Here is a 26,553-nt window from a genome sequence, read left to right as displayed (position 1 = left end):
TACTAGTAGTGAACGGTTTCTCTCTCTCTCTCTCTCTCTTTGTATGTATATAGATATAGAGAGAAGATGGATAAAGAGAGAAGCCACACATACCTGCGTCCTCACTAAAGTCGAAGTTGCTCAATTACGTTACCAGTAGTGAATGGTTTCGCTCTCTCTCTCTCTCTCTCTCTCTCTCTCTCTCTCTCTCTCTCTCTCTCTCTCTCTCTCTCTCTCTCTCTCTCTCTCTCTCTCTCTCTCTCTCTCTCTCTCTCTCTCTCTCTCTCTCTCTCTCTCTCTCTCTCTCTCTCTCTCTCTCTCTCTCTCTCTCTCTCTCTCTCTCTCTCTCTCTCTCTCTCTCTCTCTCTCTCTCTCTCTCTCTCTCTCTCTCTCTCTCTCTCTCTCTCTCTCTCTCTCTCTCTCTCTCTCTCTCTCTCTCTCTCTCTCTCTCTCTCTCTCTCTCTCTCTCTCTCTCTCTCTCTGTGTATCCCCGGCCCTCTTTGTCTTTGTGGCGGGCATGATATTATCAGAACAAGATCAGGCTGGCGGCAGAGGGCTCCTCTGAGACCTCCAGTCCCTCACTGCTGCTTTTCCTGGAGGGAACGATCTGTCTTCCCCTGCCTCCCACACTAAATGAGTCCCCCCTGTGGGGCTATGATAGAACAACACACACGCGCACACACTCATGCATGCACACACTCACAAACACAAACATACACCCCCCCCCCCCCCTCTCTCTATGTCTGTTTCAAGCCCATAATACTTCATTGGTATAACATGTCTCTGTCTGTCCTCCTGTCTGCTATGTAGGAGTCCAGCAGTCTAGACCTCTTCCACATGTACTGTGTTACCCGCCTGAATGAGAGGCAGTTCATGGCCCACCCAGATGGCGGATACTCACTTCCCTGTGCAGGTAAACTTCTGTGGAAGTAAGTCAGTTGCACTAACGAATTCTGATTTGTGGAAAGACTGTGTGAGTTGTGGCAAGACTGTGTGAGTTGTAGGACCGTGTGTGTGTGTTTGTCTGTTGTGTGTGCATGCGTGCACATCTGTGGGTGTGTGTGCTAGTTGTGGTAAGACTGTGTGTGAGGGGCCTGTCAGTGATGGATTGTGGATGCTCCCTGGCTTCAGCGAGAGGGATGTGGTATCAGAGCTCTGTCCTCAGACACACAGACTGCCCTTCTCCCTGCACCCCTCTGTTTCCACCTGCCCCAGGACATCCGTTAGTGCCACTGTGTAATGGGGCTCTGGGTAAGACCACTGACCCTCCACCACTGACAGCATCCTCTCTCGCTCTTGTCTCGTTTTCTCTCACTCGCTCTCATTCTCTCTCTCTCTCTCTCTCTCTCTCTCTCTCATTCTCTCTCTCTCTCTCTCTCTCTCATTCTCTCTCTCTCATTCTCTCTCTCTCATTCTCTCTCTCTCTCTCGTCTTGTTCATTCTCTCTCTCTCTCGTCTTGTTCATTCTCTCTCTCGTCTCATTCTCTCTCTCTCTCTCTCTCTCTCGTCTTGTTCATTCTCTCTCTCTCTCGTCTTGTTCATTCTCTCTCTCTCTATCTATCTATCTCTCTCTCTCTCTCTCTCTCTCTCTCTCATTCTCTTTCGCTCTCTCTCTCTCTCTTTCTTTCTTTCTGGCTCTCTCTGTCCTTCACTTTACTATTGCCCCTTCTCACTTTCTCACTTCCAAATGTTTCTCTCCCAATCTTTCCCTGTTCTCTTTCTTCTCCGGCATAACTTATTCACTTATTTTTCTTCCCCTCTCTCTCTCTCTCCTCTCTTTTCATCTGCCTCACACAAGAGAAGGACACTTCTGTTGGAGTTTGTTCACTTTGATGTCCACACTCTTTCTTCTCAATGCCAGATGCGGCTTTGCAAAGTGGATATGTCTCCCTCTACATTTAGCAGGTGTTTGAGAGTGGGTGCGTTTAAGCCTCGGCTATGGAGTTGTGTGGATGAGTGTGTGTGTGTGTGTGTGTGTGTGTGTGTGTGTGTGTGTGTGTGTGTGTGTGTGTACCTGCATGCATGCACTCGTGTGCGTCTGTGTGCCCAGGCGATTCATCACTGTTTGTGCGTCTGTGTGCCAAGCAGCGTTTCTAGTCTGTGTGTTCAGGCGATTCATCACTGTTTGTGCGTCTGCAGACAGGAGATTGTGTAGAAAGGTCAGACTTCCTCCTCAAATGCCATTTCCACTTTTAAATAACTTTTAACAGCCCAGCCAAAGCACACTTGTCCAAAAGGCATGGATGAAAGGAGAAAACAAGTTGCAAGCCGGCGACCACTGAATTTGAAATAAAGATTGGGCCAAAGCGATAAAGAGTTTGTGCTAGGAAGGCTGGAGCAGGTTTTCTCAGAGAAGACTAAGCCGGAGCCAGATTAAGCACTAACCTTCTTTTGAGATGAGGTTTTTACACACATCCATATTACAGAGTTCAAAGACAGAATATCCCCGTTTGACATTCACACAGAGCACTTGCTCTTTAAAGGTAACTGTAGCTATCTGCATAATATCCCTACACCCTCTCATTGTCTTTATATACCTCTTGCTCCTTCTCTTCTTAATTTCTCTTCTGTCACTCTCCTTCTCGCTCGACCAGCGTTGAGCTGTCAGGAGCGGCAACTTCTTTGAGTGACAGGTAGTGTGAGGACGAAGATTCGTTGTTAATAATTTCCCCTCTTTCCTTTCGTTCATGACCACCGCCTACAGTATTATTTCAGACTTAACTAGAGTTGGTTTCCAACAGCAACAGTGAAACCTCAGAGGCTGTCTCTCTGATATGCTCCCTCTCCAAGGGGGTCAGAGGTTAAGACTCCATCTTGTCCTCCCTCCAAGGAGGCACTGTCGGGGTCACCATGTCAAGCAAGCACTATCTCACACTCAGGAACTGTAGAGTCTGCAGTACTAACAAACCAATGAGCTTCTTCATATGTGCACTGTTGTACTGTCAGAGATTGGGCGATAAATGATGGGGTTGTCAGAAGATGCCAGGATTCATTTCCTGCCTTGTTTTTTTGGGGTGTCCGGGTGAGGATGGCGACCCGGGTTGCATGTTAAACATGCTAAGCCAGCCCGTCGGCTGGGAGAGAGGTAAGAAAAGTTGGAATTTCTGTTGTACCTGTTGGATTCGTGTAATGCTACAGAGACACAACGAAACAACATAAAAACCTATATCTACCTCCGATTCATATTCCTGTGAGGACAGGGAACTTCTGGCGACATGTTCTCCTGTAGGGTCCCATATCTATTTTCATGGACAGAAGCATTTTCTTTAGCAGTGTAATCTTGTAAAAAACCCTATCTGCTCTTGATTAATATTCCTTTTGGGCCCTGTATCTGCAGTAGATTTATATTCCTCTGAGGATTTATATATGCACCATATAAATATTCCTGCATCAGCTGTAGATAGATACTCCTGTGAAGACCTTTATCTGCTATGGATTAATATTCCTGTGAGGAACCAAGATCTACTGTTGATTCATATTCATAGAACTGTTACCACACACATGCTAGCTACTTCAGTGGATGTTGAACACATTTCTACTGGCAAATGAAAAGATTTGCCTCTAGAAATGTGTTCATTTGTCAGTAGAAATGTGTTCAACATCCACTGAAGTAGCTAGCAAGTTTACTCGACAGTAGCTGCTGTGGTAACCAAACAAACAGACTTGCTAGTTTAGCTAACCAAACCATCAGGCCTACTTTGCCATTCTGAAAATCGAATTCAACAATGCCAATAATGTTTTCCAATTCGACTTTTGCTTTCAAAAGAAGCTCAAACACAGAACGAATGAACTGTAACCATTGAATTCTATGGTGCAAATATACTGTGCTTTATAGGGAAATAATGCACGCTCTAGAATGCCTCAACAAGTATTCAACAATGCTACAAATATTATTATGAACTGGGTGGTTCGAGTCCTGAATGCTGATTGGCAGATAGCCGTGGCCAATCAGACCGTATACTACAGGTAAGACAACACAATTATTTTAACTGCTCTAATTACGTTGGTAACCAGTTTATAATAGCAATAGGTCACCTCGGGGGTTGTGGTATATGGCCACTGTACCATGGCTAAAGCCTGTATCCAGGCTCTCCTTGTTGCGTCGCGCATTTTTGCACATTTTTCACCAGTGTCACGTGTGCTCCCTCTCCGGCCTCTAGGTCACCAGGCTGCTTGTTATGGCGCACACCTGTCACCATCGTTACGCGCATCAGCGCATTATGACACTCACCTGGACTCCATCACCTCCTTGATTACCTGCCCTATATATATGTCACTCCCTTTGGTTCCTTCCCCAGGCATCATTGTTCCCGTTTCAGTTTCCTGTCTGTGCGTTGTTCGTGTTTTTTGTTTATTAAATTCCCTGAACTTGCTTCCTGACTCCCAGCGCACTCCCAGCGCACTCGTTACAACCAGAAGTGGTATGTGTGTGTGTGTGAGCATTGAATCATTCAATCAATCAAATGTATTTATTAAGACCTTTTTACATCAGCCGATGTCACAAAGTGCTGTACAGAAACCCAGCCTAAAACCCCAAACAGATGTAGAAGTACGGTGGCTAGGAAAATCTCCCTAGAAAGGCCGGAGCCTAGGAAGAAACCTAGAGAGGAACCAGGCTCTGAGGGGTGGCCAGTCCTCTTCTGGCTGTGCCGGGTGGAGATTATAACAGAACATGGCCAAGATGTTCAAACGTTCATAGATCACCAGCAGGGTCAGATAATAATAATCACAGTGGTTGTAGAGGGTGCAACAGGTCAGCACCTCAGGAGTACATGTCAGTTGGCTTTTCATAGCCGATCATTCAGAGTTAGAGACAGCAGGTGCGGTAGAGAAAGAGTCCAAAACAGCAGGTCCGGGACAAGGTAGCACGTCCACTGAACAGGTCAGGGTTCCATAGCCGCAGGCACAACAGTTGAAACTGGAGCAGCAGCATGACTAGGTGGACTGGGGGCAGCAAGGAGTCATCAGGCCAGGTAGTCCTGAGGCATGGTTCCAGGGCTCAGGTCCAGAGCGAGAAGAAAGCGAGAGAGAGATGGGGGGAGATGGAGAAAGAGAGAGAGAATACTTAAATTCACACAGGACACCGGATGAGACAGGAGAAATACTCCAGATATAACAGACTGACCCTAGCCCTCCGACACATAAATATTGCAGCATAAATACTGGAGGCTGAGACAGGAGAAGAAATGAGACGGTAAAAGAGTGAATATTGACTCCATACCCTCTAGAGATTACTGTTATATTCCGGTGAGGGCTCTCTACCCCCTTTCCACCCCAACCCCTCAGTCCATCCAGGCCCCTGTGCTGCCTCCCTGCCTTTAAACTCCAGCACCTCAAAGCCCAGCTCTCTGCTGCACTGGGGCTGTGGCACAATTACTGTATAACTGTGCAAAGCTGTCATCAAGGCAAAGGGTGGCTACTTTGAAGAATCTCAAATCTCAAATATATTTAGATTTGTTTAACACTTTTTTGGTTTCTACATGATTCCATGTGTGTTATTTCATAGTTTTGATGTCTTAATAAAGAAAAATCTTTGAATGAGTAGGCGTGTCCAAACTTTTGACTGGTACTGTATATATTTGGTGGAATAAATAGCTGACTGAAGACGGGACGGCCCGACATTTGTGCGGTTTCTGCGGTAACATGGACACTTTATGATGAAACTTGTTTTGCTCCAAGCAGAAAGAAGCAAGGTGTTGAAGCAAAGGAGTCTTCGGATGCCTAGGCAACACTCACTCCCTGCAGCAGTTGCACACGTAGAAATATAATTAATAGAATGGGCTTGGAACCTCTAATCCTGGAAAGGTGACTGGTAAACTCAGAGTCGTTCATATACAGTGTCTTCAAAAACTATTCGTACACCTTGTCTTAATCCCTATTTTGTTGTGTTACAGCCTGAATTCAAAATGGATTCAAAGAAATGACCTTTGGCAGCCATTACAGCTGTGAGTCTTGCTAGGTAAGTCTCTAAGAGATTTGCACACCTGGGTTGTACCATATTTGCACATCAGTATTGAAATAATTCTTCATGCTCTTTCAAGTTGGTTGTTGATCATTGCTAGACAGCCATTTTCAGGTCTTGCCATGGATTCTCAAGCCGATTTAAGACAAAACTGTCACTAGGCCAGTCAGGAACATTCAATGTCATTTTGGGAAGCAACTTCATGGTATATTTGGCTTTGTGTTTTAGGTTATTGTTATTGCTGAAAGGTGAATTTGTCTCCCAGTGTCTTTTGGAGAGTAAACTGAACCTAGGATTTTGCCTGCGCTTAGCTCTACTCCCTAGTCCTTGCCTATGACAAGCATACCAATAAGATGACGCACCACCATCATGCTTGAAAATATGACGAGTGGTACTCAGTGATGTGCTGTGTTGGATTTAAAGAAAAGTCCCATGCAACTTATTATTTGCCTTGTTAAGCACATTTTTACTCCTAAACTTACTTAAGCTTACCATAACAAAGGGGTTGAATACTTATTGACTCAAGACCTTTCAGCTTTACAAGTTTAATTCATTTGTAAACATTTCTAAAAACACAATTCCTCTGACATTGTGGGGTATTGTAAATCCACTTCAACCGGTGTCGATGAAGGGGGAGGAGACAGGTTAAACAAGGATTATTAAGCCTTGAAACAATTGAGACATGGACTGTGTGTGTGTGCCATTCAGAGGGTGAACAGGCAAGTCAAAAGATTTTAAGGTGCCAGGTGCACTGGTTTGAGTGTGTCAAGAACTGCAATGCTGCTGGGTTTTTCATGCTCCACAGTTTCCTGTGTGTATCAAGAATGGTCCACCACCCAAAGGACACCCAATCAACTTGACACAACTGTGGGAGGTATTGGTGTCAACATGGGCCAGCATCCCTGTGGAACGCTTTCGACACCTTGTAAAGTCCATGCCCAACGAATTGAGGCTGTTCTGAGGGCAGAAGGGGGTGTAACTCAATAATATTAGGACGGTGTTCTTAATGTTTGTACACTCATTGTGTATAGAGCTGGGCCAATGCGGGTTCGGTCTGTACGTTCTGAGTGCGCCACTTTCTCCACCACAGCCGTTGCTAAGTGATCATTGAGGCTTCCGTGTTGTGCACTTTATTTCCAATAGTTTTCAAAACCTATGAAAATGTCCAATATTTGGTGTTTTGGTGTTTGTCGACGTGTTTGTGTCTCTCACCTGAGTCGTGGCTTTGTTGACTGACCTGTTGGCTCATCTCAAATGACAGATAGGCTGTCGTGTGTGTGTGTGTGTGTGTGTGTGTGTGTGTGCGAATGTGCATGCGTGTGCGCGTGCGCGTGTGTGTGGTGTCACTGTCTTGCCGGTGGCATTAGCGTCTCATCAGAGCGGTGGATGGTTAGGGCAGACTCCATTACTCCTCATCACGGTGGCTGTCAGGATTGCGAGGGAGCAGTGCGCCACACACTCCTTAATCAAAGACATAATTAGCCGATAATTAGTAGGTTGGAAATATGGATGAGAAAAAAAAAGAAAAAAACAGTTTTACTTCCACTGTCTGAGAGGCCAAATTGATGTGCAATCTGCCCATGTGTTTAGCCCAGGCTGACAGGAACAGGCAGGGATAGATGGTTGGAGGGAGGGATGGCGTGTGTGTGTGTGAAGTGCAGAGACTAAGATGCACAGTGTGTGTTCAGGCAGACTATTCCTGTGGGGTTCTAGTGGAAGTGTTCAGTGTGGAGAAGCTGAGGGGAGCGACCAAGGGTTAAGGTGTGTGTGTGTGTGTGTGTGTGTCTGTGGTGACCCTCTCTTATGTCTCTGCCTCCGCCTCAGCGAGACGGACATTGAAAAAAAGAGAAATGTTGATTGAGACGATGGATTCTCAAGGTGAGCTTGTTGAGGGAGAGGGAAGCAAACGGTCGCTTGTGTCGCTTATTGGTCAGGCTGGCTCTGTGAGATATGTATGAATATTGTTCCTTGTGACCAGCTTTTGTGAAATCTGGTCTTTTGTTTTGTGTATTATTTGTTATTCTTAAAAATATATCTGGGGTGGGGTTAGACCCGACGCCAGGACAAAGTGACTAAGGGGAGTGTAGAAATCCCTCAGGGACATTTTACCAGCCCACGGACATTTACCCTGCCCCTCCCCCCCCAATGGACATGTATCCTTGTTACAGTTGTAAATATGTATATATTATTATTATTGTTTCATTCACTTCTCTTTTTGACCTGCACTGTTGGTTTAAGAATACCACTGTACCCTGCAATTACACCTGCGACCATGTGCACGTTACCAATAAACTCATTTAATTTATCTAATCTAATATGGCACAATACACTTCTGTAGATACAATTGGACCAATGTAATGTATTAAGCAATGCCAGCCTACCATAAACTAATTTCCAATATGTACGGTTCCATTTATAACCACGAAAACCAATAGGGTGTTTAGAAAACCATAATAAAATGCAGATATTTCTATGATGAAACATAACGACATGTAGCAATACCCAGGGGGGTCATTTAGGTTCTTGCATTGGAATTCAATTGAATTCTGGTTATATCACGCTATACCACAAGAAACATAAAAGTGTCAGGTTGGCACGAAATCTCCACTGCACTCTATCAGAACTATGGGCAGCACCCTACACACTACAGCAAGATTTTGATTTTTAAAAACAACAAGCTAGATTGTTTCTTACCTTTTCAGAAATGTTGAAGCCTCCTTGATGCTCTGTGGAACTTCCTGAGTAATCAATAATTCCATTCTCCCCGAAAACTTCTTGTAAGATTCCCCTCAAATGCCAGTTGAACTGGTTGAGCTTTCCTCGGATGTAGCTTGCTTCTTCTGTGCTGACTGAACTTTCACTGCTATGCGGATGACACACAGCTGTACATTTCAATGAAACATGGTGAAGCCCCAAAATTGCCCTTGCTAGAAGCATGTGTTTCAGACATAAGGAAGTGGATGGCTGCAAACGTTCTACTTTTAAACTCAGACAAAACAGAGATGCTTGTTCTAGGTCCCAAGAAACAAAGAGATCTTCTGTTGAATCTGACAATTAATCTTAATGGTTGTACAGTCGTCTCAAATAAAACTGTGAAGGACCTCGGCGTTACTCTGGACCATGATCTCTCTTTTGAAGAACATATCAAGACCATTTCAAGGACAGCTTTTTTCCATCTACGTAACATTGCAAAAATCAGAAACTTTCTGTCCAAAAATTATGCAGAAAAATTAATCCATGCTTTTGTCACTTCTAGGTTAGACTACTGCAATGCTCTACTTTCCGGCTACCCGGATAAAGCACTAAATAAACTTCAGTTAGTGCTAAATATGGCTGCTAGAATCCTGACTAGAACCAAAAAAATGTATCATATTACTCCAGTGCTAGCCTCTCTACACTGGCTTCCTGTCAAAGCAAGGGCTGATTTCAAGGTTTTACTGCTAACCTACAAAGCATTACATGGGCTTGCTCCTACCTATCTCTCTGATTTGGTCCTGCCGTACATACCTACACGTACGCTACGGTCACAAGACGCAGGCCTCCTAATTGTCCCTAGAATTTCTAAGCAAACAGCTGGAGGCAGGGCTTTCTCCTATAGAGCTCCATTTTTATGGCATCCTATGATGGTGCCACGTTGAAAGTTACAGAGCTCTTCAATATGGGCCATTTTGTCAATGTTTGTCTATGGAGATTGCATTGCTGTGTGCTCGATTTTATACACCTGTCAGCAACTGGTATGGCTGAAATAGCCGAATCGTCTATTTTGTGGTGTAGCTGCAAGCAGCCATGTTGGATCCTTATGGTCCCACAGTGCCACCATCAGGAAATGTTGGTCTCATTACCCTTGGATGAGCTACTCCTTTCCTCCTTACTACATCTGCCAAATATCAGAAATCAAAATCAAACAGATCATGCAATATGCTTTTGATGGATTTTGGAGAGAAAAAAGTACAATGTTGACTGCTTTAAAGCAACAATCTGTAGTTCAAGCAATAACACTGTTTCAGGAAACAGCTGGGGGATGGGGATGGGAAATGTAATCCCTCTCAAATTTATAGACAAAGCTAAGGACTGGCCATCCATGATATCATAGCGTTTCTCACAGATTCATTGCTTGAACCCTTAATTAACCATACCTGGGAGCCAGTGATGTATTTCATACTTCTGTTTGTCAGATGAGAGACGCAAATGACAGGAGATGGGAGACTTGCCATAGGTGCTGTAGCTGGATGTGGAAATTGGTCATCTCATTGTAATGTTTGTCTGATAATTACCAAATGTTGAATTGTTTCTAACAAATCCCTACATTTTTCCACCTTTAGTAAAATGGTTTAAATGTCTGATGTACACTAGGTGTATGCAACTTAGAAATCAAAACTGGATGGTGTTCAGAGATAAATGGGAGGGGTTCAGGGTTGCTGAAGGATGGGACTAAGAACAAGAAAAAGATAACTAATACAAAATGTACTGTGTCTGTAAAATGTATATAGTATTTACAAGCTGGAAGTGTTATTGTCCATTAGTTTACTGCAATTAGGGAAGGGGGGGGGGGGGGGGTTAGGGGAAAATAATAAAGGAAAATATATATATATTTAATTTATTTCACCTTTATTTCACCAGGTAGGCTAGTTGAGAACAAGTTCTCATTTGCAACTGCGACCTGGCCAAGATAAAGCATAGCAGTTCGACATATACATACAACACAGAGTTACACATGGAGTAAAACAAACATACAGTCAGTAATACAGTAGAAAAAATAAAACAAAACGTCTATATACAGTGAGTGCAATTGAGGTAAGATAAGGGAGTTAAGGCAATAAATAGGCCATGGTGGCGAAGTAATTACAATATAGCAATTAAACACTGGAATGGTAGATGTGCAGAAGATGAATGTGCAAGTAGAAATACTGGGGTGCAAAGGAGCAAGATAAATAAATAAATACAGTGTGTGGATGAGGTAGTTGGATGGGCTGTTTACAGATTCGCTATGTACAGGTGCAGTGATCTGTGAGCTGCTCTGACAGCTGGTGCTTAAAGCTAGTGAGGGAGATATGAGTCTCCAGCTTCAGTAATTTTTGTAGTTCGTGCCACTCATTGGCGGCAGAGAACTGGAAGGAAAGGCGGCCAAAGGATGAATTGGCTTTGGGGGTGACCAGTGAGATATACCTGCTGGAGCGCGTGCTACGAGTGGGTGCTGCTATGGTGACCAGTGAGCTGAGGTAAGGTGGGGCTTTACCTAGCAGAGACTTGCAGATGACCTGGAGCCAGTGGGTTTGGCGTCGGGAGTGAAGCGAGTTGGCATATAAAAACAAATATATATTTAAAATAATATATTTATAAACATTACCGTTCAAAAGTGTGGGGTCACTTAGAAATGTCCTTGTTTTTGAAAGAAAAGCAACTTTTTGATCCATTAAAATAACAGAAATTGATCAGAAATACAGTGTAGACATTATTAATGTTGCAAATGTCTATTGTAGCTGGAATATGGAATATCTACATACAGTGCCTTGCGAAAGTATTCGGCCCCCTTGAACTTTGCGACCTTTTGCCACATTTCAGGCTTCAAACATAAAGATATAAAACTGTATTTTTTTGTGAAGAATCAACAACAAGTGGGACACAATCATGAAGTGGAATGACATTTATTGGATATTTCAAACTTTTTGAACAAATCAAAAACTGAAAAATTGGGCGTGCAAAATTATTCAGCCCCCTTAAGTTAATACTTTGTAGCGCCACCTTTTGCTGCGATTACAGCTGTAAGTCACTTGGGGTATGTCTCTATCAGTTTTGTACATCGAGAGACTGAATTTTTTTCCCATTCCTCCTTGCAAAACAGCTAGAGCTCAGTGAGGTTGGATGGAGAGCATTTGTGAACAGCAGTTTTCAGTTCTTTCCACAGATTCTCGATTGGATTCAGGTCTGGACTTTGACTTGGCCATTCTAACACCTGGATATGTTTATTTTTGAACCATTCCATTGTAGATTTTGCTTTATATTTTGGATCATTGTCTTGTTGGAAGACAAATCTCCGTCCCAGTCTCAGGTCTTTTGCAGACTCCATCAGGTTTTCTTCCAGAATGGTCCTGTATTTGGCTCCATCCATCTTCCCATCAATTTTAACCATCTTCCCTGTCCCTGCTGAAGAAAAGCAGGCCCAAACCATGATGCTGCCACCACCATGTTTGACAGTGGGGATGGTGTGTTCAGCTGTGTTGCTTTTACGCCAAACATAACGTTTTGCATTGTTGCCAAAAAGTTCAATTTTGGTTTCATCTGACCAGAGCACCTTCTTCCACATGTTTGGTGTGTCTCCCAGGTGGCTTGTGGCAAACTTCAAACAACACTTTTTATGGATATCTTTAAGAAATGGCTTTCTTCTTGCCACTCTTCCATAAAGGCCAGATTTGTGCAATATACGACTGATTGTTGTCCTATGGACAGAGTCTCCCACCTCAGCTGTAGATCTCTGCAGTTCATCCAGAGTGATCATGGGCCTCTTGGCTGCATCTCTGATCAGTCTTCTCCTTGTATGAGCTGAAAGTTTAGAGGGACGGCCAGGTCTTGGTAGATTTGCAGTGGTCTGAAACTCCTTCCATGTCAATATTATCGCTTGCACAGTGCTCCTTGGGATGTTTAAAGCTTGGGAAATATTTTTGTATCCAAATCCGGCTTTAAACTTCTTCACAACAGTATCTCGGACCTGCCTGGTGTGTTCCTTGTTCTTCATGATGCTCTCTGCACTTTTAACGGACCTCTGAGACTATCACAGTGCAGGTGCATTTATACGGAGACTTGATTACACACAGGTGGATTGTATTTATCATCATTAGTCATTTAGGTCAACATTGGATCATTCAGAGATCCTCACTGAACTTCTGGAGAGAGTTTGCTGCACTGAAAGTAAAGGGGCTGAATAATTTTGCACACCCAATTTTTCAGTTTTTGATTTGTTAAAAAAGTTTGAAATATCCAATAAATGTCGTTCCACTTCATGATTGTGTCCCACTTGTTGTTGATTCTTCACAAAAAAATACAGTTTTATATCTTTATGTTTGAAGCCTGAAATGTGGCAAAAGGTTGCAAAGTTCAAGGGGGCCGAATACTTTCGCAAGGCACTGTAGGTGTACAGAGGCCCATTATCAGCAACCATCACTCCTGTGTTCCAATGGCACGTTGTTTTAGTTAATCCAAGTTCATCATTTTAAAAGGCTAATTGATCATTAGAAACCCCTTTTGCCATTATGTTAGCACAGCTGAAAACTGTGGTGCGGATTAAAGAAGAAATACAACTGGCCTTCCTTAGACTAGTTGAGTATCTGGAGCATCCGCATTTGTGGGTTGGATTACAGAAGTGCTGACAGCACCTTGGGATTCGGAAGCCTCGTTCACTTTCTAAGAGGCTTTAGAATACAACAATGGAGCTCTACAGGCATTTCAGTTAAATATATTCGTGTTCAGATGTGACATGAGATTCAACCCAGCAAACTGCCTCTCTGCTGAGTGTGGGCCAGAACGTATTCACACCCTTTGACTCTTTCCACATTTTGTTGTGTTACAGCCTGAATTTAAAATTGATTAAATTGAGATGTTGTGTCACTGGCCCACACACACACAATACCACATAATGTCAAAGTGGAAGTATGTTTTTAGAAATGTTTACAAATGAATTAAAAATGAAAAGCTGAAATGTCGAGTCAATAAGTATTCAACCCCTTTGTTTTGGCAAGCCTAAACAAGTTGAGGAGTAAACCTATGCTTAACAAATAACATAAGTTGCATGGGCTCACTCTGTGTGCAATACTAGTGTTTAACATGATTTTTGAATGACTATCTCATCTCTGTACCCCACACATACAATTATCTGTAAGGTCCCTCAGTCGAGCAGTGAATTTCAAACACAGATTCAACCACAAAGACCAAAGAGATTTTCCAATGACTCGCAAAGAAGTGCACATATTGGTAGATGGGTACAGTGGCTTGCGAAAGTATTCACCCCCCTTGGCATTTTTTTCTATTTTGTTGCCTTACAACCTGGAATTAAAATAGCTTTAAAAAAATTTAAAAAATGAGTTACACAACATGCAGATGCTAAATATTTTTTGTGAAACAATCAATAAATTAGACAAAAAAACAGAACTTGAACATGCATAACTATTCACCCCCCCAAAGTCAGTACTTTGTAGGGCCACCTTTTGCAGCAGTTACAGCTGCAAGTCTCTTGGGGTATGTCTCTATAAGCTTGGTACATCTAGCCACTGGGGTTTTTGCCCATTCTTCAAGGCAAAACTGCTCCAGCTCCTTCAAGTTGGATGGGTTCCGCTGGTGTACAGCAATCTTTATGTCATACCACAGATTCTCAATTGGATTGAGGTCTGGGCTTTGCCATTTAAATGTTTCCTCTTAAACCACTCAAGTGTTGCTTTAGCAGTATGCTTAGGGTCATTGTCCTGCTGGAAGGTGAACCTCCATCCCAGTCTCAAATCTCTGGAAGACTGAAACAGGTTTCCCTCAAGAATTTCCCTGTATTTAGCGCCTCCATCATTCCTTCAATTTTGACCAGTTTCCCAGTCCCTGCCGATGAAAAACATCCCCATAACATGATGCTGTCACCACCATGCATCACTGTGGGGATGTTTTTCTCGGGGTGATGGGAGGTGTTGGGTTTGCGTCAGTGTTTTGCTTAATGGTCAAAAAGCTCTATTTTTGTCTCATCTGACCAGAGTACCTCCTGTTTGGGGAGTCTCCCACATGCCTTTTGCCAAACACCAAATGTGTTTTTTTTCTTTTTTTTCTTTAAGCAATGGCTTTTTTTCTGGCCACTCTTCCATAAAAAGCCCAACTCTATGGAGTGTAAGGCTTTAAGTGGCCCTTTGGACAGAAACTCCAATCTCCGCTGTGGAGCTTTGCAGCTCCTTCGGGGTTATCTTTGGTCTCTTTGTTGCCTCTCTGATTAATGCCCTCCTTGCCTGGTCTGTGAGTTTTGGTGGGCGGCCCTCTCTTGGCAGGTTTGTTGTGGTTCCATATTCTGTCCTTTTTTTTATAATGGATTTAATAGAGCTCTGTGAGATGTTCAAAGTTTCTGATATTTTTTTATAACTCAACACCACACATTTGTCCCTGACCTTTTTGGAGAGCTCCTTGGTCTTTATGGTGCCGCTTGCTTAGTGGTGTTGCAAGTAATTTTTTCAAATTTTACTTCACAAATTTGGACTATTTGTGTATGTTCATTACATGAAATCCAAATAAAAATCCATTTAAATTACAAGTTGTAATGCAACAAAATAGGAAAAACACCAAAGGGGATTAATATTTTTGCAAGGCTCTGTAAAAAACAAACAGATATTGAATATTCCTTTGAGCATGGTGAAGTTATTAATTACACTTTGGTTGGTGTATCAATACACCTAGTCACCACAAAGTTTTGTCTTTTAGTGAGCATTTCTGCATTGCCAAGATAATCCATCCACCTGGCAGGTGTGACATATCAAGAAGCTGGTTAAACAGCATGATCATTACACAGGTGCACCTTGCTCTGGGGACAATAAAAGGTCACTCTAAAATGTGCAATGTTGTCACACTACACAATGCCCAAGATGTCTCAAGTTTTGAAGGACTGTGCAATTGGCATGCTGACTGAAGGAATGCCCAACAGAGCTGTTGCCAGAGAATGGAATGTTCATTTCTATACCATACGCCACCTCCAACATCCTTTTAGAGAATTTGGAAGTACATTCAACCGGCCTCACAACCGCAGACCACATGTAACCACGCCAGCCCAGGACCTCCACATCTGGTTTCTTTACCTGCGGGATCATCTGCATACAGCCTCTCTCTGCGCTACAGGTGATGTTCCCCCCAAACTCTGTATGCCAACCCTGTTCCTGCAGCTACCCAGAAACCAAGTAAAACCTGTTCAGGAACATCAATAGCAACATGTTTTCACAAACAAAACATATTTCAATAAACGTTGACAGCCCCTCTCTCTACGAGCTCGAGAATGGGATGGAGAGAGAGGAGAGAGATGGAAACATTCAGTGGTGAGATATTCTGTAGCTAAGGTAATGTGTCAGCCTATTAATTACGAAAATATTTAAAAAATCCCTATTAGTAGGCTATTCAAAATCAAATACAAATTCGCTGTAATTGTAGGCTAACTCTGTAAGCCGCCCTGCGCAATCAATGAACCAACAGTATCGCCTAGGCCTATATGTTTTCTCCCAGACTCATGGATAGAAAGTTTGGAGCGTAGCATAAGGTAACTAGTCCATCCAGTATGGATAATAATACAGTCCACACTCAAAGGCAATTACTATAATTTAGTATAGGCTAGACCAGGGGTGGGCAACTCCAGTCCTCGAGGGTCTGACTCCAATAATCCCCTAATCATGATCTTCAGTTTAGAATGCAATTTGATTAATCAGCTCTGTTTGCTAGGGATTGTGAAAAAGTGACACCAATCAGGCCCCGAGGACTGGAGTTTCCCACCCCTGAGCTAGACCAATTATGTACCAAAGACATCTTAAATCAGTTTATTTCTGCCGTGCGTAATATGCGGCAATCATTATTTTAATTCTGGGTTTATTTTCTGGCTTGGGCTCATATAAACTGTGTACAAAATGTCTTTCCATGACATAGACTGAATCTAGGTGAAAGCTATGATCCCTTATTTATGTCACTTGTTAAATCCACTTCAATCAGTGTAGATGAAGGGGATGAGACAGGTTAAAGAAGGATTTGTATGCCTTGAGACATGGCTTGAGTATGTGTGCCATTCAGAGGGGGAATGGGCAAGTCAAAATATCTAAGTGCCTTTGAACGGGGTATAGTAGTAGGTGGTTTCCCATGTGTGTCAAGAAGGGTCCACCACCTAAAGGACATCCAGTCAACTTGACACAACTGTGGGAAGCATTGGAGTCAACATTGGCCAGCATCCCTGTGGAACGCTTTCAATACCTTTTAAAGTCCATGCCTGACAAATTGAGGATGTTCTGAGAGCAAAAATGGGGGTGTAACTCAATATTAGGAAGGTGTTAATGTTTTGTACACTCTGTACATGTCTATGCATAAGCGTTATGCATCCAACGCTGAAACAGCGTAAAAAGCATATGGGTGATTTGAATCATTCATCATAGAACGCGCTGTCCATTTTGTTGCGTCAGGCTTCGAAACATCCACCACAACCATGTTTTCCACTCAGTTTCAACCTGTTGTTGAACTTCTTTCTTCAAAATTGATCAATCACAGTGAGGTGAGTTTTAAAAAAAAAGGACAATACTGTTTTGATGAGTGTTGGACATGATTTTCAATTGCATTGATGTCAGAGTGGTTAAAGCGACAACAGAGCCCTGAGTACCAGGCCATTAGCAATCTGATGGTCATTGCGAGTTGGGTACTACCAATGCATGTCCAGAGTGCATAAGAGGAGATTACCATGATCAATGGTCACATACATATTGTGACGGATCAGCTGGTCCTAAACGCCCTAACACAGGCAGGAGGCATGAAATGAGCAGACCGGAGGCAGTGGTTGTGGTTCCTTTTCTTTTGTAATGTCACTAAACAGGTTCTTTCGCCCGGCAAAATAATTCCAGTAAAAGGTAGCGTCCAAACTATACAAACTAAGCAGCTGACCAAAAGGCCGTGGCCAAAAAGGGAACACAAAACAACAAACAGCTCCCATTGTCTTTAGACTATCGTCTACACATCATATTCCCAGGGGGAACGCTTCCCTCTAGCTATAGCCTGCCTTGTTTAACATAGAGCCAAGGTGCATCAGCTGACGCCGCTTTCACTTGGGTAAGAACGTCCCCACGTCTGCTCCCATTCCACATCGAGCTCATCTCCTGGCACACCTATATAGAGGGAGACACCAAGCCAATCAGTGGGCCCAGGTGTGTACTAATTGGTTTTACACTGAGTAACCTATCTCCTGAGGAGGGTGCTGTAGTGTCGTCTTCCTCCCGCTGGTCACAATCTTGAACCCTCACAGTATGTATAGAATAGGGCTGTCACCAACTAAAGAAAAATCTTGGTCGACCAAGAGTCGTCTGTTCTCTTGACCAATCGATTGGTCAACATTTTTAAATGTGTACTTTTCCATATATAGACACATCCTATGTGTTTTAATCAAATCAACTATAATCACTGAGCATGTCTGATGCTTTAAGCACACTGTTTGATTAAATCATTAAGACACACAAATGATTAGAGGGAGTCCTATTAGCAATTGATTTGATTGTGCCGCTGTGTTAAAAAAAAGACAGTGAGTGACTGTGTGACATTGCACCCGTTGCCTCTCTCTCCTCCCAGCTGCAGCAACCACCACAGAACATCAAAGTGATTATTGTGCTGTCCGTGTTGCTGAAGCTTCAACATAATTACAGCCATTTCTGATAAAAAAAAGTTCTGTTACTGAAGTCTCTCATTTGTTTAGGAAAAACATTCCCTATGCATCGCATGCACGTGACCAATAGGGCCTGACCTATAACAAAACGCAATAAATTGGTTATTGAAATATAGGCCTAAGTACGTTACAGTATTAAGACTAAACAGGATGTGCTCTTAGGCCTACAGCTCAATGGTGGTTATATAAGGCTATAAGCCTACTAATGGTAATGACATTTCTTATTATTATACTAATAATAATAACAATAAGAAGGAGATCAAGAAAAAGGAGCCTTATTATTATAAATATATTCATTCTGACCATTTGGAACAGTGTAAACAACGCTAAATCAATAATAAATCATATCAGAGACACTATTCTAACGGGAAATAATTGTGAAGCCTTTATTACAGCAAAATTTAAAACAGACATTTGTGAAATTGTTTGCTGAGGCATGGCGTGGGAGCCTGCCGAGCCAACCGACGCAAGGAAACCTCTCGAGCCAGCTAAGGCGCGGAAGCCCGACGATCCAGCTAAGGCGCGGAAGCCCGACGATCCAGCTGAGGCGCGGAAGCCCGACGATCCAGCTGAGGCGCGGAAGCCCGACGATCCAGCTGAGGCGTGGAAGCCCGACGATCCAGCTAAGGCACCCCTGGTTACATCGGCAACGGCACACGACATCACCAACAAAAACAAAAACTCCCAATTGCTTCAAATTGTGGTGTCAGCATTCTGTAAGGACAGACGCTTGGAGATGAGAAGCAAGTACAGGGACTGAACATTTAATTATTAAGCAGACATGAAACAAGACAGGTCAGCATCTGCACATGATAAACATAATGACATTAATGCTGACACGGGGAACAAACTGAGGAACAAACAGATATAGAGGGGGAAACCAACAACGTGAAGGAGTCCAGGTGAGTCCAATGGAGCGCTGATGCGCGTAATGGTGACAGGTGTGTGTAATGATGGGTGGCCTGGTGCCCTCAAGCACCAGAGAGGGGGAGTGGGAGCAGGCGTGTTGGAGATATCCGTGAATGGATATCCGTGAATTTTAAAAACAAGAAAATGGTGCTGTCTGGTTTGCTTAATATAAAGAATTTGAAATGATTTATACTTTTGATACTTAAGTGTATTTTTGCATTTATATTTACTTTTAATATTTAAGTATATTTAAAACCAAATACTTTTAGACTTTTACTCAAGTAGTATTTTACTGGGCAACTTTCACTTTTACTTGAGTATTTTTCTGTCACACCCTGATCTGTTTCACCTGTCTTTATGCTTGTCTTCACCCCCCTCCAGGTGTCGCCCATCTTCCCCATCATCCCCAGTGTATTATTACCTGTGTTCTCTGTTTGTCTGTTGCCAGTTCGTTTTATTCGTCAAGCCTACCAGTGATTTTCCCCTTGCTCTTCTCTGAGTTTAGTTTCTGTTTTCTAATTTTGACGGTTTTGACCATTCTGCCTGACCTGAGCCTACCTTGTCACACCACTCTGGATTATTGACCACTGGCTGCCCTGACCCCGAGACTGCCTGCCATTCTCTACCTTTTGGACTCTGATCTGGATTACTGACCTCTGCCTGCCCTTGACCTGTCGTTTTGCCTACCCCCTGTTCTAGTAATAAACTTTTGTTACTTCTAGATTGTCTGCATCTGGTTCTTCCTTTATTATTTTTCCGTAACCCTACTACCCCTCCCCTAACTGGAGTAAACTAATGGACAACAACAATTAGGCTTCTACTTTCAGCTTATGCATATAATATACATTTTACGTTAGTTATCTTTTGTTTGTTCTTAGTCCCATCCTTCAACTACCCTCAATCCAATTTTGATTTTCCACATATTTTCAACTGTGCTGTGATGTTTCATTAACATTTCTGAACCTATATACATTTTATGGATCCAGTATATCTTCCATTGTTTATCTTTGTTTTTCTCACCTTTCAGCTCCCTTCAACCCCTCCCATCTATCGCTGAACGCCATCCAGTTTTGATTTAAATTTGTCATATATTTTTCAACTGTGCTGTGATGTTTTACAAAAGTTCTGAACCTTTCTGTTATCATAGTTTCTACAGATTGTAAATTAAAGAAACATTTTTGCTGAGAGTATTATAAATGTATTTATCGATTGACAGACTTTTCAAATCACCCAGCAGTGCAATTAGCAGAGTTTGTGGCAGGTAAATGATGAAATTCTTCAGCCATTCCTGAGCCTGTGACCAAAAACAAGATGCATATGGACAGTACCAAAACAAATGATCTAATGATTGTCTCTTTGCATCAAAATCTGCAGAGCTGGGACGGTTGTATCCCCCATATACAGTTGAAGTCTGAAGTTTACATACATACTTGTTTTTCAACCACTCCACAAATGTCTTGTTAACAAACTATAGTTTTGGCAAGTCGGTTAGGACATGTACCTTGTGCATGACACAGGTCATTTTTCCAACAATTGTTTACAGGCAGATTATTTCACTTATAATTCACTGTATCACAATTCCAGTGGGTCAGAAGTTTACATACACTGTACCTTTAAACAGCTTGGAAAATTCCAGAAAATGATGTCATGGCTTTAGAAGCTTCTGACAGGCTAATTGACATAATTTGAGTCAATTGGAGGTGTACCTGTGGATTTATTTCAAGGCCCACCTTCAAACTCAGTGCCCTTTTGCTTGACATCATGGGAAACTCAAAAGAAATCAGTCAGGAAGTTAAAGCTTGGTCGCAAATGGGTCTTCCAAATGGACAATGACCCCAAACATACTTCCAAAGTTGTGGAAAATGGCTTAAGGACAACAAAGTCAAGGTATTGGAGTGGCCATCACAAAGCCCTGACCTCAATCCTATAGAAAATATGTTGGCAGAACTGATAAAGTGTGTGCGAGCATGGAGGCCTACAAACCTGACTCAGTTACACCAGCTCTGTCAGGAGGAATGGCCCGAAATTCTCCCAAGTTATTGTGGGAAGCTTGTGGAAGGCTACCCAAAACGTTTGACCTAATTTAAAGGCAATGCTACCAAATACTAATTGAGTGTATGTAAACATCTGACCCACTGGGAATGTGATGAAAGAAATAAAAGCTTCTGACATTTCACATTCTTAAAATAAAGTGGTGATGCTAACTGACATAAGACAGGGATTTTTTACTAGGATTAAATGTCAGGAATTGTGAAAAACTGAGTTGAAACGTATTTGGCTAAGGTGTATGTCACCTCTTCCCCTCTCCGGGGATCGACGTTTCCTGTCTACTAACCACCTGTCCTGGCAACCCATCTATTCGCAAACCTGTGTCTCATCATCAGTCACACCTGGACTTCATTACTCCCTGATTACGTTCCATTTGTCGAATCGCTGACTGATTAAATGAGATGACAGGCAATTTTGTCAAATTGATTACCTAACGCTTCATTGATTACGTGATTGAATTAAACATGCAACAATTAACTCATCAATAACCTGGGACACCACAGAACAGTGTTTATAGAGCTGCTGTCTTCCAAATAAATTCTTAAAGATCTGAAGATCTTTTATATCAATAGCAGTCAATTATTAATCATCACCTTATTCAGTCTCATTCTGATTGTCGTAAAGTACTTGGTTATCTGCACGAACCCTGGCTAACAAGTTGAATCAGCAATACACAAATTGGCTTAATTATTTATTTACTAAATACCCAAATAATCACACAGAATTACATATATATACCCAACAGGATAAATTATACATTGATTTCTAATCATGCCATAAAAAGTCCCTAGTGGACTAACCCAACACCATAGCTGGTTACACAAAGGGTGGGGGAAGAAAGAGCGGGAGGTGGAGAGACAAAGGAATGGGTCTCTATCGGACCTTGAGAAACTATGCTCACGTAAATACAAAATTGTATGCGCTCTAATAACCGCCCATTCGGAAAAGGAAAATGCAAGATATATATTTACTCTGAGCTACGCTTCTATAGATAGGTTGAAGTTGGAAGACTGGTTTGCCCAGCAGAGATTGCCATTGTCCTTTAAGAATGTTTCTGGTTGTAGTGTTGTAGACAGATACATTGAGGTGCCTTGTCGTTCTTAGGAGATTGTCTGTCATTTCCTAGGCCACGTAAGTTTACAGCTACAGCTGATAAGTCGACGTCTAGGATGTATCACTTCTTCTTTAGTGAATAATAGTTCAAAGTTCATACCAAGTTGCCATAATTAGCTTGTGCTGTATTCTGGCCGGTCTAGTCGAAATTCACCATTCCAGCGTGGTGATCGTCACCTCCACGTTGAAATTCACAACTAAATGTTAATGATCGTTACAGGGGCTTTTGTACTGGGAAGGAGAACCTTCTAACCAATGTCTGTGCTCCCGTGGGTGGGGTTACTGATTGAGCATAATTTTACTCATTTAGAAGCTAAAATCACATTTTATCTTCTCACAAATAGTTTCATGTTTAATCACATACGTTTTGCATCATTTTGATGTAAATCTGATCATTAGATTGTGTAGACTTTCAAAGATACAATTCTGTCGTCCTATCATCAGTAACAATCTACCAAAACAATGACTGATCTGACATCATATTCTTTAAGTACCAACGGACCCTTCCCTTACTGAAATATTGTCTGATGTTACCATCCTGTAGTCTTTCTCTGTGGTAACAAAAGGGCTTTCCAAAAGTCCATTCTGTAGAGTGGAGAGAGTTTAGGTCATAAAGCAGTGGTTGTTGGGGGGGGGGGGGGGTCTATGACCCTCACCCAACAGGGCAAAGTCATGACACCTTTATATAGCACTCTTTTGTTATCAGTTATCAGGTAGTGTTGGCTGTGGATGAGGTCCTCTGCGTTCTTCAACGTATTGACATTACCCGAGGGGTGTCACCTTCAACAAGCGGAGGATTCTCTACCACAAGTTGACCCAGCACCTCAGCCCATCCAACAGACCGCCCAAGTAAGCAATGCCCCTTTGTCCCTCCCGGACAATGTTGACGGGTCTCCATCCAAATACCCTGGCTTCCTACTCTGGTGCTCACTCTATTTCACTCCATCAGATGGGAGCCCCCACCACAAGAGGTCCAAGGTTCGACCATCGACCAGAGGGCAGAGAGGGGGGAGAGAGCCTACTACGGATGGCCAGACCACGGTGGAGTATACTCACCTTTTGGACAGTGGCAGCATCCAGAGGATTGAATGAGCCAGTGCTCTGCACCCTATTCAGAAGAGTATTGTGCGAAGAGGTCCAGATGGTTGGCGTGCCGAGATGACAAAGTCATTGCGATGGCCATCCGTTTGGATAATCTTCTTCGTGAGCGTCGGCACCCCCATCGCCTCTCTCCCTCCTTCATTGACCGCTCTGAGAGCCTGAACCCATGGAGGTAGGGGCCACACGCCTCATCTGTCCATTGATTTCACCCCCATTTTGGTGGTTGTGGACAGATTCCCTCTCCGGCGCTCGACGTCGCCCGGTCTACTTACCACCGGTCCTGGCAACCCATCTTTACTCCCACCTGTGTCTCATCATCAGTCCCCTGCTTCCTGACTCCCTGCGTCAACATTACACTTACTTACAGGTTATGGACAATTTGCTCTTTTAGTATTTGTTCAGTAGGTTTCCTCAAGGACAAAGCCCTAACAATATAATTAAAAAAAAGAGATTTAAACAAAAGATAATAAAACAAAAACGCTATTAGTAAATACAGTATACAGTATTACAGTAATGTCTATAAAAACACTACAATAAATACTACAGTATACTAGTCGTACTGCAAAAATACTACATTAAATACTACAGTATTCACTAGTATTTATGCGCAAAAACAATGGATAAAATGCATCTCATAACATTTGAACAAGAAAATAGCTGTTCAATCATTCAGCCTACATTGCAGCCAATGTGTGGTGTTCAATGTAGGCCTACATTCTATGAGACTTTTATTACATGTCCTAGTGTGGAAATGCTGGTTTAGTTCCACCCTTCCGAACACTGACGTATGGCTCCTTATGAATATTGATTAATCGGACGTGCACAGCTCCACCTTCCTCCGGGTGCACGGCCCATACGGTCTCTGGCACAGCCCACACCTCACGAATTGTACAGACCAAAAAGCCAGGGTCACGTTGCTAAATCGCTAACTTACGTAGCACAGCTAGCTAAGACAAGGCAGAGGACCGTCCACTCTCTTCTGCAACAGAATTTAATTATCTAGGATGAATACAGAGTTTAGCATTAAGACCACACTTCTCCACGCATACACAGACATTTTCAACCTCTCCTTGTCCTAGTCTATAATCTCAAACTGACCACCATCACTCCTGTCCCCAATTTTTTAAATTTAATCTTCATTTTACCAGGAAAGTTGACTGAGAACACATTCTCATTTACAGCAACAACCTAGGGAATAGTTACAAGGGAGAGGAAGGAATGAGCCAATTGGAAGCTAGTGATGATTAGGTGTCCAGATTTAGCTAGGACACCAGGATTAACAACCCTAATAAGTGCCATGGCATCTTTAGTGACCACAGAGAGTCAGGTCACCCGTTTAACATCCCAGCCGAAAGACAGCACCCTATATTGGGATATTGGGATATTTTCTTCAGACCAGAGGAAAGAGTGCCTTCTACTGGCCCTCTAACACCCCTTCCAGTATCTGGTCCCCCAACCAGGGACCAACCAGGACCAACCTTGCTTAACTTCAGAGGTAAGCCAGAAGAGGGATGCAGGGTGATATGCTGCTGGTGTAACTCTAACACGGAACCCAAACCGCCTGCGCCATCATGCGCTATCGTGCATACATTTATTTTGTCCCCCTACACCAAAAGCGATCACGACACGCAGGTTAAAATATCAAAACAAACTCTGAACCAATGACATTTAATTTGGCGACAGGTCGAAAAGCATTAAACATGTATGGCAATTTAGCTAGTTAGCTTGCACTTGCTAGCTAATTTGTCCTATTTAGCTAGCTTGCTGTAGCTAACTAATTTGTCCTGGAATATAAACATTGAGTTGTTATTTTACCTGAAATGCACAAGGACCTCTACTCCCACAATTAATCCACACATAAAATGGCCAAACGAATCGTTTCTAGTCATCTCTCCTCCTTCCAGGCTTTTCCCAGGCTTTTTTCTTTGAACTTACATGGTGATCGGCATCTAAACTTTCATAGTATTACCACGACAACCAGCAACAAAGTTCGTCTTTCAATCACCCACATGGGTATAACCAATGAGGAGATAGCACGTGGGTACCTGCTTCTATAAACCAATGAGGAGATGGGAGAGGCAGGACTTTCAGCGCGATCTGCGTCAGAAATAGGAATGACTTCTATTTTAGCCCTTGGCATCGCAGACGCTTGCGCATGCAACGTGTCCAGTCTGGTCATCATGTCAGGCTACCTGCCACAATGATTAACATCTCTAATCATGAAGTGCTTTGAAAAGCACACATCCCTCCATCGTCCCAGACACCCTGGACCCACTCCAGTTTGCAAACCGACACAACAGATCTATAGACGATGCAATCTCAATTGAACTCCACACTGCCCTCTCCCACCTGGACAAGAGGAATGCGTATGTGAGAATGCTGTTCATCGACTACAGCTCAGCGTTAAACACCATAGTGCCCTCCAAGCTTGTCACCATGCTCGGGACTGAACACCTTCCTTTGCAACTGGATCCTTTACTTCCTGACAGGCCAACCCCAGGTGATGAGAGTAGGCAACAACACGTCCGCCACGCTGACCCTCAACACGGGGGCCCCCAGGGATGTGTGCTCATCTACCTCCTGAAGTTGGGCTAATGTATTAGTCTTTTCAATTTTTTAAACGTTTATTTGCCAAATTTGTGCACAACATTTGAGAGAAATAAGCTTTTTGTGCCTATAGAACATTTCTGGGATTTTTTATTTCAGCTCATGAAACATGGGAACAACACTTTACATGTTGCATTTATATTTTTGTTCAGTATATTTCATCCACAATATTGTTGCTTTCTCAGCCGCTGTCCTTGGTCTGCATCACACAGCCCGGGAGTCCTCAGTCCTGTAAGACACTTGAAACCCATAAGTAGGTTGTTGAATAGTCATTATGTCGGTCATGGATCCATTCCATACAATACCATTTTGCTGTTTTTAGTTTAGCTCAGAGAACTAAGACTCAGGGAGGGATTCTCTCTCTGTATATAGTCAAGACAGTGCTGTCGGATCCTACCCACTTTGTACCTCTACACCCGGGCCA

General features: G+C 42.8%; 1 non-coding gene across 1 annotated transcript; it reads left to right on the top strand.

Annotated features, from left to right (window-relative positions):
• The first annotated feature begins 23,895 nt into the window (after positions 1-23,895).
• Positions 23,896-23,950, top strand: LOC149972490 (U7 small nuclear RNA). The gene has a single exon (XR_016491243.1). It is a non-coding gene; the product is annotated as a U7 small nuclear RNA (small nuclear RNA).
• The last annotated feature ends 2,603 nt before the right edge of the window (positions 23,951-26,553 follow it).

Source organism: Oncorhynchus mykiss, chromosome 23 (assembly GCF_057628025.1).
Source record: "Oncorhynchus mykiss isolate SJ-2025 chromosome 23, ASM5762802v1, whole genome shotgun sequence".
NCBI classification, from domain to species: domain Eukaryota; kingdom Metazoa; phylum Chordata; class Actinopteri; order Salmoniformes; family Salmonidae; genus Oncorhynchus; species Oncorhynchus mykiss.
The sequence above is the reverse complement of the archived record's forward strand: the minus strand, read 5'-3'. Positions and strand labels throughout refer to the sequence as shown.